Source organism: Phacochoerus africanus, chromosome 12 (assembly GCF_016906955.1).
Source record: "Phacochoerus africanus isolate WHEZ1 chromosome 12, ROS_Pafr_v1, whole genome shotgun sequence".
Classification (NCBI taxonomy): domain Eukaryota; kingdom Metazoa; phylum Chordata; class Mammalia; order Artiodactyla; family Suidae; genus Phacochoerus; species Phacochoerus africanus.
In genome coordinates, this window is record NC_062555.1 from 7784902 (window position 1) to 7801634 (window position 16733).

Genomic DNA, 16733 nt, shown 5'->3' on the forward strand with positions numbered 1-16733 from the left:
GGGCTTGGCCAAAAACAACTGCTTAATCAGTTTTTCATAAGTATTGTTTGAAAGTGTTTGAAGAAATATTTCTTAAGGAACTGAGTTAACCTACTATATTATTTTAGAATATTACTTATGTTAAAATTTATTTGGTGACATTAATGTCTTTATGTAAGCCACTGAATTATCTACATGCTTCGTGCTAGTTGGTTATGGACAGCCATGTAAACCAGTGCAGGTGATGGAGTTGGAATTACTGATAATCTAATGAGGACTCTTAAAGTCTTAAGAAATAGTGAGAATCATAAAAATATTCAATCCAGGATGCACTTATTTCCTTCTTGACAAGCTAATTACATGATCAACATTTGAGTCAGAATCAACATGAAGTGTATTCAATTTATTTCTTCGTCTTGAGGAACATATAATTTGTTTAACTGACACCTCCTCTTGAAGAAGAAAAGTATGTACTACAGTGGGTAGGAAAAGTCTGCAGTAGTTTCATTAGGAGGATTTGGGAGGACTGATTTAAAATAATGTCATATACCATAAAAACTATATAATAATTTTTCAGCCAGTCATGTAGTCATATCAGGCTTAGACTATTTGATGACAGTTAATGTAATACAATGATATATGCAAGAAAAGCATGTAGTCCTACTTATTCAAGAAACTGACAGTAGGGAGTTCCCTTCATGACTCAGTGATTAACAAACCTGACTAGTATCCGTGAAGATGCTGGTTTGATCCCTGGCCTTGCTCAGTGGGTTGAGGATCTGGCATTGCCGTGAGCTGAGGTGTAGGTAGCAACGTGGCTTGGATCCCGCAGTGCTGTGGTTGTGGTGTAGGCCAGTGGCTGCAGTTCCAATTTGACCCCAAGCCTGGGAACCTCCATATGCTGCAGCTTTGGCCCTAGAAATAGTCAAAAAAAAAAAAGGAAAGAAAGAAAGAAAAAAAGAAACTGGCAACAATCATATAAGAAGTCACCAGTATTGAATTATCTGAAGTATAGGTTACAAAAAAAAAAAAAAGGGTGTGGGGGAGGAGTTCCCTGCTGTGGCTCAGCAGATTATGAACCTGCCTAGTATCCGTGAGGATGTGGGTTTGATCCCTGGCCTCACTCAGTAGGTTAAAGATCCAGTGTTACCATGAGCTGTGGTGTAGGCCACAGTCATGGCTTGGATCCTGCGTTGCTGTGGCTGTGGTGTAGGCCAGCAGCTGCAGCTCTGATATGAACTCTAGCCTGGGAACTTCCAGATGCCACAGGTGCAGCCCTAAAATCCAAAAAAAAAAGAAAAAAGCTTATTTGTTCCTAATTTGAATTTAAAATGTTGCCAATTGTCCTTATCTCTCATAGCATAACTAAAAGCTTAGCTTCAACCCATGAAAGTAGAATATGAAGTCTTGATTAATAAGGCACACTGTCTTTATATTTTCAGCTTATAGTCCCAGAGTCATTGGAATTGTAATACTGATGTAGATGTAATTAAATTCCATATACACACAGATATAGAGCCTTGTACCCATGTATTTTCCCCTCAGGAAAACATCCTGGATTTTACTTTTCCTAATGACAAAGCAACTTCTAGATTTGCTGTAAGATTATAAACCTAAATAGAATCTAAATATTAGACAGTATATTTATATTCTACTGCCTTTTAATTTCTGTCTTCATTCAATATGTTCAACAATAACTTATAGACCTTTAAATCTAAAAGCATGTTAGTGGGTATCAGTGACAGAATAGCAAAGGAAATGTTTAAATGCCTATTTTTCTCATTAGAAAGCAGAATAAATATATGTGACTATATATAGATGTATGCCTATTTTATACCCAATAAGAAAGTATGTAATGGGATAGTAGATACTTAAAGAAAGCTGAAATGTAAAATGGAAAAAAAGGTAAAGAAAAATTTAATACATTACACTGGATTAATCTTTTCATAATTGTCAATATTTAGGATTTTTATCCTTAAAAAATTAAATCTATAATAAAAGAAAAAGAAAAAGGAAGAAAAGATAGAGTAGAATAGAATAGAAGGGAAAACAAACAACTGATATAAATTACTTAATTTTATATGGGTATATTAAAAAGGAAACATTTCATAGTTTTGGAAACCGGGCAAAGTACAACTGGCTGTTGTTAAATTAAACATTATTTCTGAAAGGCATATAAACATTTATATTGATGATTACAAAAGAAAAGAGTTTATGTTATTTTAATAATGTCCTTTCAATGTCACACTGTCCTGTGTCATTTGAGCTATTTGTCAACCATTTCAAGTTGTCATTATCTTGTCCTTTTACAATACTTTGTAATTTGAGAAAATAAAATAGTGGTCCATCAGAACTCAGTTCAGATGGGAAAATTATTATCTTTGAATAGATTTTAAAGTAACTTATAGCATTTCAATTCTTCTGTTATTGGGTATTCAGAAGAGATATAAGCTTTATATACTTTTTTTTTTTAATTTCCATGATACATTTTTTTTCTACTGTACAGCATGGTGACCCAGTTACACATACATGTATACATTCTTTTTTCTCACATTATCATGCTCCATCATAAGTGACTAGATATAGTTCCCAGTGCTACACAGCAGGATCTCATTGCTAATCCATTCCAAAGGTCTGTGTCTATTAACCCCAAGCTCCAATCCATCCCACTCCTTCCTCCCTCCCCCTTGGCAACCACAAGTCTATTCTCCAAATCCATGATTTCCTTTTCTGTGGAAATGTTCATTTGTGCCATATACTAGATTCCAGATGTAAGGGATATCATATGTTATTTGTCTTTCTCTTTTTGACTTACTTCACTCAGCATGAGAGTCTCTAGTTCCATCCCTGTTGCTTCAAATGGCATTATTTTGTTCTTTTTGATGGCTGAGTAGTATTCCATTGTGTATATATGCACCACATCTTCCTAATCCAATCATCTGTCAATGGACATTTGGGTTGTTTCCATGTCTTGCCTATAGTGAATGGTGCTCCAATGAACATGAGGGTACATGTGACTTTTTCAAGGAAAGTTTGGTCTGGATATATGCTCAAGAGTGGGATTTCTGAGTCACATGCTAGTTCTATATTTAGTTTTCTGAGGTACCTCCATACTGTTCTCCATAGTGGCTGTACGAGTTTACATTCCCACCAACCGTGCAAAAATATTCCCTTTTCTCCACACCCCCTCCAGCATTTGTTATTTGTAGACTTATTAATGATGGCCATTCTGACTGATGTGAGGTGGTATCTCATTGTTGTTTTGATTTGCATTTCTCTAATAATCAGTGATGTTGAGCATTTTTTCATGTGCTTATTGGCCATCTGTAAATCTTCTTGGAGAAATGCCTATTCATTTCTTTGGCCCATTTTTCAATCGGGTTGTTGGCTTTTTTGCTGTTGAGTTGTACAAGCTGTATATTTTAGAGATTAGGCCCTTGTTAGTTGCATCATTTGAAACAATTTTCTCCCATTCTGTAAGTGGTCTTTTTGTTTTCTTTTTGGTTTCCTTTGCTGTGCAAAAGCTTGTCAGTTTTATTAGGTCCCATTGGTTTATTTTTGCTTTTATTTCTGTTGCTTTGGGAAACTGACCTGATAAAATATTTGTAAGGCTGATGTAAGAGAATGTTTTGCCTATGTTCTCTTCCAGGAGTTTGATGGTGTCTTGTCATATTTAAGTCCTTAATCCATTTTGAGTTTATTTTCGTGCACGGTGTGAGGGTGTGTTATAGTTTCATTGCTTTGCATGCAGCTGTCCAGGTTTCCAGCAATACTTGCTGAAAAGACTGTCTTTTTCCCATTTTATGTTTTTGCCTCCTTTGTCCAAGATTAATTGACCCTAGGTGTCTGGGTTTATTTCTGGGTCCTCTGTTCTGTTTCATTGGCCTGTATGTCTGTTTTGGTACCAAACAGACTGTGGCTATGATGACTGTGTGGCTATGTAATATTTCCTGAAGTCTGGGAGAGTTATGCCTCCTGCTTGGTTTTTGTTCCTCAGAATTGCTTTGGCAATTCTGGTCTTCTGTGATTCCATATAAATTTTTGAGTTGTTTGTTCTAGTTCTGTTAAAAATTTCATGGGTGATTTGATAGGGATTGCATTGAATCTGTAGATTGCTTTGGGTAGTATGGCCATTTTTACAATATTACTTTTTCCAACCCAGGAGCATGAAATGTCTTTCCATTTCTTTACATCTTCTGTAATTTCCTTGATTAATTTTTTGGCAAGATATATTTAAATTGTTGAAAGGAAAAAATTTGAAAACTAGAATACTCTATCCAGCAAGAATATCATTTTAAATAGAAGGGGAAATAAAGAATTTCTCCAATAATCGAAAGATAAAAGAGTACAGCAATACTAAACCCATTCTAAAAGAAATACTAAAAGGGCTTCTCTAAATTAAAAAAAAAAGAAGAATTAGGATGGAGGAAACAGTTGGAAAACAGTCAGTTAAATAAGCCAGCATACAATTCTAAACACGAAGATGTTTAAAAAAGACATCAAAATCATACAATGTGGGGAAGGAAAGTAAGAAAATATAAATTATTTTTTTTGTATTAATGATGCATTTGAGCCTATATGACTATCAGACTAAAGCAAGCAGACATAGGAAGGGGTTAACATAGTTAAAAAACAAGGCAACCACAAATCGAAACCACACATTACATTCACAGAAACTGAAAAGTACTCAAGCATAAAATAAATGGAAACCAACCAAAACGAGAAAAGAAGAAAAGACAAACATAGAATCAACTGGAAAACAAGGTTTAAAATGTCAATACATACATATCTATCAATAATCACCTTAAATGTCAATTGACTGAATGCTCCAATCAAAAGACACAGAGTGGCAGATTGTATAAAAAAGCAAAAACTTTCAATCTTCTGTCTACAAGAAACTCACCTTTGGGCAAAGGACACATATGGATTGAAAGGGAGGGAATGGGAAAAGATATTTCATACCAATGAACAAGACAGGAAAGCAGGAGTTGCAATACTCATATCAGACAAAATAGACTTTAAAACAGAGGCCACAAAGAAAGACAAAGAAGGACACTATTTAATGGTTAAAGAATACATTCAAGAAGAGGATATTACAATCATCAATATATATGCCCCTAATATAGGAGCACCTAGATACCTACAACAAATACTAACAGACATAAAAGGAGAAATTGATGGGAATACAATCATAGTAGGAGACTTTAACACGCTACTCACATCCATGGACAGATCCTCTAGACAGAAAATCAACAAAGCAACAGAGATCCTAAAGGAAACAATAGAAAAGTTAGACTTAATTGTCATTTTCAGGACATTACATCCAAAAAAATCAGAATATACATTCTCCTCAAATGCCCATGGTACATTCTCAAGAATTGATCACATACTGGGGCACAAAGCTAACCTCAACAAATTTAATAGTATAGAAATTATTTCAAGTATCTTCTCTGACCACAATGGCATGAAACTAGAAATCACCCATGGGAAAAGAAATGAGAAAAAACCTACTACATGGAGACTAAACAACATGCTACTAAAAAACCAATGAGTCAATGAGGAAATCAAGAAGGAAATTAAAAAAATTCCTTGAGACAAATGATAATGAAGACACAACCACTCAAAATCTATGGGATGTCACAAAAGCAGTGCTCAGAGGGAAGTTCATAGCAACACAGGCCTTCCTCAAAAAAGAAGCAAAAATCTCAAATTGACAACTTAACCTACCATCTAAGTGAATCAGAAAAAGAACAAACAAAACCTAAAGTCAGCAGAAGCAAGGATATCATAAAGATCAGAGAGGAAATCAATAAAATGGAGATTAAAAAAACAGTAGAAAAAATTAATAAAACCAAGAGCTGGTTACTTGAAAAGGTAAAAAAAAAAAATTGACAAACCTCTGGCTAGACTCACCAAGAAGAGGAAAGAAAAAAACCCAAATTAACATACTAAGAAATGAAAAAAGAGAGGTCACAATGCACACAACAGAAATACAAAAAAAAAAAAAATGAGAGAATACCATGAACAATTGTTTGCCAACAAATTTGACAACCTAGAGGAAATGGACAACTTTCTAGAGACTTACAGCCTGCCAAAACTGAATCAAGAAGAAATAGATCAACTGAACAGACCGATCACTAAAAATGAAATTGAATATGTCAAAAAAACACTCCCTACAAATAAAAGTCCAGGACCAGATGGCTTCACAGGTGAATTCTACCAAACATACAAAGAGCAAATTATTAAAAAAATTAAACTAAGAAAAAAAAAAAAGAGGAATTTATACCCATCCTCCTTAAACTTTTTCAAAAAGCTGAAGAAGAAGGAACACTCCCAAATACATTCTATGACACCATCACCCTAATTCCAAAATCAGACAAAGGTACCACCAAAAAACTATAGGCCAATATCTTTGAGGAATATATACGCAAAAATTCTCAACAAAATTTTAGCCCACCAAATCCAACAGCATATAAAAATGATCATACATCACAACCAGGTGGGATTCATCCCAGGTGCACAAGGATGGTTCAACATACACAAATCCATCCACATCATACAGCACATTAACAAAAGAAAAGTCAAAAACCACATGATCATCTCAATAGAAGCAACGAAAGCATTTGACAAAGTCCAGCATCAATTCGTGATAAAAACTCTTACCTAAATCGGTATAGAGGGAACATACCTCAACATAATCAAAGCCATTTATGACAAACCCACAGCAAATACAATACTCAATGGAGAAAGCCTTCCCACTGAAGTCTGGAACAAGACAAGTGTGCCCACTCTCACCACTGTTATTCATCATAGTACTGGGAGTACTTGCCACAGCCATCAGACAAACAAAAGAAATAAAAGGCATCCAAATAGGGAGAGTAGAGGTAAAACTGTCACTGTATGAAGATGACATGATACAGTATATAGAAAACCCTAAGGACACAACCGAAAAACTACTTGAGCTGATCAACAAATTCAGCAAAGTAGCGGGATATAAGATTAACATTCAGAAATCAGTCATATTCATACTAAAAATGAAATATTAGAAAAAGAATACAAAAGTACAATTCCTTTTAAAACCACACCCCCAAGAAATCAAATATCTGGGAATATACCTGACCAAAGAACTTATATGCTGAGAACTATAAAGCTTCATTTTCTTAATGTTATGTAAATGCTCAAAAATTCCAAAATGATTTCATTTTCTAAAGCATGTCATTTTTTCTTTGGGTGACCTGAGATTGTGACTAAAATGGGTATAGACCAGTATTTCTAACTTTTTTTATTTGTATTTCTTAAATGAACAGTAGTTGATTTACAATGTTGTGTTAGTTTCAAGTATATAGCAAAGTGATTCAGTTATATGTACATGTACTTTTTCAGATCCATGTGTGATCTATAATATAGGTCCCTTTGCTATATAGTAGATCCTTATTATCTCTTTTATATACAGTAGAATGAATCTGTTAATCCCAAGCTCCTAATTTACCCCCCCAGCCCTTCGCCATTGGGTAACCACAAGATTTCTTTTCTATGATTATATGTCTTTTTCATAAATAGTTTATTTGTTCTATTCCTTTTAGATTCCACATATAAGTAATATCATGATATTTGTATGACTTCTCTTGGTATAATGATCTCTAGAGCCATTCATGTTGCTGCGAATGGCATTATTTCATTCTTTTTATGGCCAAGTAATATTCTATTCTATCTATAATAGATATTTAATATATATAAATACCACATCTTCTTTATCCGTTCATCTGTCGATGGACATTTAAGTTCCATGTCTTGGCTATTGTAAATGGTGCAGCAGTGAACATTAAGATGGGTGTATCTTTTTAAAAGAGTTTTTTTGGTCTTTTCCTGCTGTATGTCAGGAGTGGGATTGCTGGATCATATGGTAACTCTATTTTCAGCTTTTTAAGAAACTTCCACACTGTTCTCCATAGTGGCTGCATCAGTTCACATTCACACCAATAGTGTAGGAGGGTTCCTTTTTTTCCACAACTTCTCTAGCATTTCCTTGTAGAATTTCGATGATGGCTATTCTTACTGGTGTGAGATGGTACCCCACTGTAGTTTTGGATTACACATCTTCTGCCTATTTTTTGATTGGATTGTTTGCTTGTTTGGTATTGAGTTGTGTGAGCTTTTTGTATACTTTGGAGATTAAGCCCTTGCCAGTCACATAGTTTGTGAAAATTTCCTCCCTGTCTCTAGGCCCTCTTTTCATTTTGTTTATTGTTTCCTTTGTTGTGGAGAAGCTTATGTTTAATTAGGTCCCATTTATACGTCAGTACTTCTAAAACACAATGTCCTGATAGAGTCCAAGAATGATAAGACCCACCTATCCAAAACTGGGCCTTCACATCCTACCCATCCTGGACCCTCTGGAAACAGTCTTTAGCAATATTTCAAGTGATTACATTTCCTGAGTCCCTTCATGAAGAAGCATCAATAGCAACACACGTTTTGTTCAGGCTAAGTCAACTTTCTTTCATTCTGGCTCCGTTTGTGCAGTAGGGTTTCAATGTAGAAAACTTTGGGGAATAAAAAGAATATCAAGGAAACTATCACTCAGAGATGACCCTTATCACTAAGTTTGCACATCTCCTTTTGGCCTGCATGTGTATCTACACACAAACTGGAATACTGAACTACATATGATACTCTACATTATAATTTATAAGATGTTCTTGCACTTAATTTAGAGGTAAGTTAGATCTTAGCGTGAGTTGCTTCATCAGCTTTACACTCAGTAATTCTTGGAGAGTGTTGAAGAAGAGGATGGCAAATTATAACTGCCTGAGGCAGGTGGAAGAAGCACCACTACCTGGAGAGCAGGAGTTTCAAGAGGGGAAAAAGCTCCTTATTTCATAAACTTTTATAGACTTGACATTTGCTTAGTAAAAGAAATATAGATCAATGTTATTAGAAGACTTTCGTGCATGTGGGAATCTCAATTGAAGACAATAAAATCCCATCTTTGCAAACACTGCATAATACCTTTCATGTGTTGATGGATCTCAATGTATAAACTGAACATGAAAATGAATAGGTATATTCTCTTCTTGACAAAAGAGGCTAATGGAACTTACCCAACCAAAACTTTTCACATTAAATTGAAATTATACCTCTAAATCTGGAGGTAGTGAAAGCCAGGCATACCTCTTCCATGTTAAGACACTGCAAAAATATTGGCCAAACCAGAGATTTATAAGATGTCACTGAAAGCATTCACTCTAACAATAAAGGAGACAGCAGGATGGGGAAATGATGGTTGTGATTCAGAATAAATCACATGGCACTGTAATAATTCCACAGCAGTTAGATCTCCTTTTACCACACTGCATCGGGCATCCTATCATGCCATATTTTAAGGAAATAATTGTTCTTCATAGGTATAACAGCTCAGTGTTCAGAGTTTGAAGTTATAAAGAAATATTTAAAAGAAAGGAGAGATTCACTGAAGTAAACGTTCTTTTAAGTTTTAGAGGAGATAAATATTTTGCCAGCATATGCCTTAAAAGGCAGAAAAGAAGAGTAAATAGATTATAAGGAGAATAATTTTTTTTGCTATGAAAAACTAAGAATTGTACAAAACAAGAATTCTAAGCTTATTTGGTAAAAATTATCATGGAATTTTATTTAAATTAAAATACTTTATATATATATATATATCTATACACACACACACATAGATAAATATATATATATTTACTCTCAAAATAAATCTAACCACAATGACAAAACTTCCTTTCTCTGTTCATGCAAATGTTTCTAGTCATCAGTCTCCTCGCTCTAGCCTATTGTATTTATTGACCATCAATATCAAACAGTCTTAAAACTTCACAGAGAGAGAAAATAATTTAAAAGAAAAATACTTTTAAAATCGTTATTAGTCTTTCCTCTAGACTCAAGGGCATTAGTGTATGATCTTTGATCAGTTCTCCTTGTATCAGTGTAGTGGACTGAATTGTTTACCCCCAAAACTCATGTCCACTTTGAACCTCAAAAACAATACCTTATGGAGTTCCTTGGTTGCCTAGCTATTAAGGATTAGGTGTTGTCACCTCTGTAGCTCCAGTTTGATCCCTGGCCCTGGAACTTCTGGGTGCTGTGGGCGTGGCCAAAATCTATTATCTTTTTTTTCCATTTTTTTTTATTACTCAAATGAATTTATCACATCTGTAGTTGTATAATGGTCATCCCAATCCAATTTCACAGTATTTCCATCCCACAGCCCAGGCACACCCCCCAACCCCCCAAACTGTCTCCTCCAGAGACCATAGTTTTTCAATGTCTGTGAGTCAGCATCCATTCTGCAAAGAAGTTCAGATTCCACATGTCAGTGAAAGCATTGGATGTTGGTGTCTTGTTGTATGGCTGACTTCACTTAGCATGATAGTTTCTAGGTCCATCCATGTTGCACAAAATTCTGGTATTTCGTTCTTTTTAATGGCTGAGTAATATTCCATTGTGTATATGTACCACATCTTCTGGATCCACTCCTCTGTCGGTGGACATTTAGGTTGTTTCCATGTCTTGGCTGTTGTAAATAGTGCTACAATAAACATTGGAGTACATGTGTCTTTGCGAGTCATGGTTTTCTCTGGATAGATGCCCAGGAGTGGGATTGCTGGATCAAATGGTAGTTCTATGTTTAGTTTTCTGAGGAATCTCCCTACTGCTTTCCACAGTGGTTGCACCAATTGACAATCCCACCAACAGTGTACGAGGGTTCCTTTTTCTACACACCCTCTCCAGCACTTACTGTTTGTAGACTTTTGGTTGATGGCCATTCTGGCTGGTGTAAGGTGGTACCTCATCGTGGTTTTGATTTGCATTTCTCTAATAATGAGTGACGCTGAACATCTTTTCATGTGTTTCTCTGCCATGTCTATGTCTCCTTTGGAGAACTGTCTGTTTAGCTCTTCTGCCCATTTTTTGATAGGCTTGTTTTTTTTGTTTTTTGTTTTTTTTGGTATTGAGCTGCAGAAATTGTTTATAAGTTTTGGAGATTAATCCCATGTCAGTCGATTCACTTGCAAAGATTTTCTCCCATTCTGTGGGTTGTCTTTTTGTGTTGTTTAGGGTTTCCTTGGCTGTGCAGAAACTTTGAAGTTTGATTAGATCCCATATGTTTATTTTTCTTTTTATTGTCATTACTCTGATAGGTGGATCTGAGAAGATGTTGCTGTCGTTTATGTTAGAGAGTGTTTGGCCTATGTTTTCCTCTAGGAGTTTGATAGTGTCTGGTCTTATATCTAGGTCTTTAATCCATTTGGAGTTTATTTTTGTGTATGGTGTTAGGGAGTGTTCTAATTTCATTCTTTTCCATATCTTATTTGAATTAAGGATCTTTGCAGCTATAATCAGTTAAGGATCATGAGATGATGTCATCTTGGATTTAGAGTAGCCCCGAATCCAATAACTGCTGTCTCTATAAGAAAAGAAACAGAGATACATAAATAAGATCAAGGGCAAACGGAGGCTCAGACTGCAATGATGTGACTACAAACCAAGGAACACAAGGCACTCCCCACAGGCCTAGGACAGCGTGTCCCTGAGAGGCTTCTGAAGAAATCAACCTTTCTAACACCCCAATTTCTAAGTTTTGGCCTCCAGATGAGATAATAAATTTCTATTGCTTCAAATCCCCCAGTTTGTCATACTTTCATGTGGCAGCCCTAGGAAATTGATACATTTATTAACTCAAGTCATTGTTAGGTGATTCACCTAACGCGAATCAAGATAAATAAAAATCTAGCTAGCAGTATAGAATGAGCTATGTATGGCAACTAATTTTCAAGGTTTTGGTAGATTAACTAATAACTGGCATCAATGAGAAGCATGTGATCTGGAGAATCAGCTCTAGTCACACACATTTGAGTAAGTCACATCACTGGTGAGCTAGGTGAGAACATGATGGAGCCCTAGATGTTATTACTTGCCTGAGCTGAGGTATTTACACAAATTTAACTTTTTATCATACTTGGCCCACATGTAGAATAACTGGAGCTTAGGTTAAAGGTCAGGGACTTCTGTGTGAATGCTATTATAGATGGTATGTGTTGTGGTCTGTACTCTTTCTTAATGCTAAGTAAACTTATTGTTAGTTAAAACCTTTTGTCTTCTGCACACAGTGACTGTTTCATCCCATCTTTACCAATTTGGATTCCTTTTATTTGTTTTTCTTCTCTGATTGCTATGGTTAGAACTTCCAAAACTATACTGAATAACAGTGGCAAGAGAGAGCATGCTTGTTTTGTTCCCTGTATTAGAGGAAATTATTTCACCTTTTAGTATGATGCTGGTTGTGTGTTTATCATATACATCTTTCTTATGTTGAGGCGGATTCTCCCTATGCCCACTTTCTAGATAGTTTTGATCATATATGGATGGCAAATTAGATACACTTAATTTTAACATGATAGGAAATTGTGTTAGGTGTTTCATAGTTTTAAAAAATCTATTTGAATTAGTTTGTCTCATGGTGGATAAGGTTTTGATGGAGAAGCCAATTTAGAGCACACAGACAAAGAGTAGTATGAGAACATAGCATATGAGTGTGTGAAGGTGGGGGACCTAGGATTACAAAGTGAATTTTTGTAGCCAAATATATTTAGTACCACATCTGAAAAGATATAGTCTAAAGAGCTTATCAAAAAAATTAGTCAACCTAAAGAGAAAAAAAAATATTTTATTGATTGTTGAAATCCTATATATGATTCATGGCCTTGCCATGAATTATTTTATTCCTATTTAAGTTCCTTAATTTGGTTGATCTTCAAATTAGAAACAAATATACACGGGACACTTGACAACCTTAGAAAGATTCAGCCCTGTGGCATAGGTCACAGCTATGGTTGGGATCCGATCCCTGCCCTGGGAACTCCATATGCCAAACTCCATATGCCTTGGGTGGCAAAACTGAAAAGAAAAAAATACTACCAGAAGAAAAATTTAAGCAGACTTAAGGATTTTTGTAAGATTTTTTTATGTGGTTTAAAAGTTTGCTTAGAAAAACCTAGAATCATTTCAAAGAATACCAATGGGAAAATCTTAGATTGTTAACATTTATTCATTGTATGAGAATCAGTTTTGTGTCAATAAAAAAAGAAGTGCCAGTCCATTTTTGAACCTGAAAATGCAGTTCCTGGGAATTCATTAGGAACCAGGCTTTGGTTAAACGGAACCATTCCTTGTTAATAGCCTTTGCTGCCATAAGGCTGGTTGGGAACTGGTGATGGTTACAGTACTTAGCACTTCTGGAGAGTGAAAGTATAGTGACTGTAATCCTTCTAAAAATACTTCAGAAGCATCACACTGTTACTTACAGTTTAAAGAATTAGCATCTCCTCAGAAAAGAAAATCATGGACTTGGAGAAAAGACTTGTGGCTGTCTGATGGGAGGGGGAGGGAGTGGGAGGGATCGGGAGCTTGGGCTTATCAGACACAACTTAGAATAGATTTACAAGGAGATCCTGCTGAATAGCATTGAGAACTTTGTCTAGATACTCATGTTGCAACAGAACAAAGGGTGGGGAAAAAAATGTAATTGTAGTGTATACATGTAAGGATAACTTGATCCCCTTGCTGTACAGTGGAAAAATTAAATAAAAAATTAATTAATAAAAAAAAGAAAGCATCTGGTTGAAGTTATAGGTGTAGCTTTGAGGGATGGATATTACGGGAAATGCATTTAAAGAAACTTTAATCACAACATAAAATGCTCTCTGCCTGGCTTTGGGGACCCCGGTACAATAGCCACACCTGTTGTTTATTCAAAATATCTAAGTCTGAACACCACCTGATACTGTATTTTCTTCAGTAGAACAAGGAAGACAGTATCATTTTACATTTTATACACTGTGGTTCCTAAAAGAAACTAAACTTGTTGGACTTTTAATGAATTTTTAAATTTTATTAACATTAAGTGGTAACTCTGCTGTAACTGTGCAGTCTTATTTATAATCGCAGTGTAAATGTGGTATGAATTTGATGATGAAAATCAAATGACATTAACTTGTTTTTTATAACAACTCTTTAAGAAAAAGGTGTGAAAAGTTTTGTGTAAATGGTTTCATTAATGGTAAGGAGGCATTTTAAAGATTATTCTGAAAGAATTGTGATTATCTTGGATTTTGGATGTGGAAGTTAGTGTTTGAAAAAGTCTGCAAAGAGAAGGTCCATAAACAGCACATATTTTATTTAGCATGTATAAATGCAGCATTTAAAATCAGTGAGAACGAGATGATATTTTTTTCCCTGAAATCATGTTGGGAAAATAGGCTAATATCTTGGAAACAAATATTGATAGATTAAAAAGTAAAAGCAAACATATAATGAGAAAAATTAAGATTGAACTATGAATGATTTGTTAAATGGTGGATTGTTTTTTACTAAAAATTATACTAAATTAGGAGTTCCTGAAATGGCGCAGTGGAAACAAATCCGACTAGGAACCATGAGGTTGTGGGTTCGATCCCCGGCCTCACTCAGTGGGTTAAGAATCCAGCGTTGCTGTGAGCTGTGGTGTAGGTCACAGATGTGGCTCAGGTCCTGTGTTGCTGTGGCTCTGGTGTGGGTCGTTGGCTACAGCTCTGATTAGAACCCTAGCCTGGGAACCTCCATATGCCGCAGGTGTGGCCCTAAAAAGACAAAAGACAAAAAAAAATTAAATTAGGAATAATTTTAAAATGATAAACGTATCTGATGTCATAACGAAAAAAATCTGCATATTAAACTAACAAAAATGTAAACAGGACATCTATTAGCTTACCAACTTAAAAACATTACTATATATATGCTAAAAAATGAATCTATATGAAAGCCTCTATTACTTTTAAACAATATGGAAAAAATAAATAGACCACCAAAGAACAAATATAAACAGTGAGTAAACAAATAATGGAGTTTAAACAAATATTAAATTACAGACATAGTTAACTGCAACAACAAGCAAAACTTTGCAAGTAACATTGAAAATTGTCAAAAGATTGGATTTAGGGGAAGGTACAGTGAAGTGAAACTGTTGGTCGGAAAACATTTTATACACTGATTGCAAACATTAATGATGTGTATTTTCTATGGCAATTAGAATATCACTTTGAGGAATATACACTTAAAAAAAGCACCTGAGCAAAGATTTATGTAAAATAATTTAAAATGTGTTTTTAAATAAGTGATATTTTGGTAAGTATGAAAATATCCAGGATTGTGTCTAGATTAAATGTATGAGTCGTACTATTATCACATATTATTTCTCATGCTCTGTAATAATATAAAGCCACTAAAAAGGCTACTATTGATAAATAGAGAAATATGTTAAATATATAGGAGCAAGCAAATGTTAATTATACTCAAAGGATTGACAGAAAAGGGTTTAACAAGAGGTGTTTGTGGGGAAAATTATTACAGCGTTTATTATTTCAACTTTTTCCTTTTATTTCATTTTACAATTTTCTTCAAGTAGGTATATGTAATTGATACATTTTTATTTTGTTTTTAGTTTTCATATAGTAATACAATTCAACTAAACCAAAAAGTTAAAAAGTTGGCAGAACTTATTGTTTACCCCAGCATAGGAAGGTGCCTCTCCAGAAGTAGCTAGTGTTCTGAATTTTGTATTATTTTTCCGAATATTTTTGTTCATTTACATACATGCAGTTTTATCGTATAATTATGTGGTTTACTTTTGTTTGGGGCATATAATTTAATAATTACTCATTGAGCATCTATTAAGTGACAAGGCTTGTACTTCATGAAGAAAATTTTGAAGTGGAAAAAAAGATCTTTAAACCTTAGTGAACTGGACATACACAATAAAAGGAGTAAGGTATGCATTATTGGGTTTTCTGTGTCTCTGTGTATTGTATGTGTGTATGTGTGCTTGAATGAGTATTCCCTCAAATACAAGGTAAGTCAAGGCTTCAGTATCAAGCGATTTTTTTTAGCATAAACCTGGAAGAAAGAGAGAAGCAACTTGTGTCTGTCTGGAGAAGTGACTCCCAATTATAGAGTGGTTAGTGAAAGTGTCTGAGGTTGGAACATACCTGATGGGTTTTAAGAGCATCAAAAAGTTCAGCATTGCAGATGTAGAATAAACCAGTAGTTAGGGGGTTGGGATGGAAATGCTATAAAATTGGGTTGTGATGATCATTGTACAACTATAAATGTAATAAATTCATTGAGTAATAGAAAAAAGAAACAAAAACAGTAGCAAAGTAGTAAAAGATGAGGTGCAAAGGTGGACAACACATCAAGTAGGACATCGAGTGAGTCCTTACAGAAATTCAAAGGACTGCACTGAGTAAAGGACTAGTGAGACTTGACAGGTATTTTAAAGATCCCTGTGGCTGCTTTGAGAATAGACAACACAGGTGTGACTACACACATTGAAGCAAGTAGCAAAAGACATTAGGTGAGTAGTTTGTTGGTTGCTGGGCTTGGTAAGGGCATTTATGTAGAGGAGTTAGTTTTGAGATGCCTATCCTGCATCTAAATGGAAATGTTCAATAGTTAATTGCAGATCCAAGCTGGCATTCAAGAGATTTTAGATTTCAAACTGAAAAAAATATCTGGAAAGTTTCAGTATATTGATGTTACTTTTAAGTGACATATCTGAAAAAGAAACCATAAAACATACAGAGAGGGAATATATTTAAAGCAGAAAAGCCTTCCAAGAATTGAGCCTTGGGCCATTCCAGTGTTTGAAGTACAAAGAGGCAAGGAGGGATAAAACACAA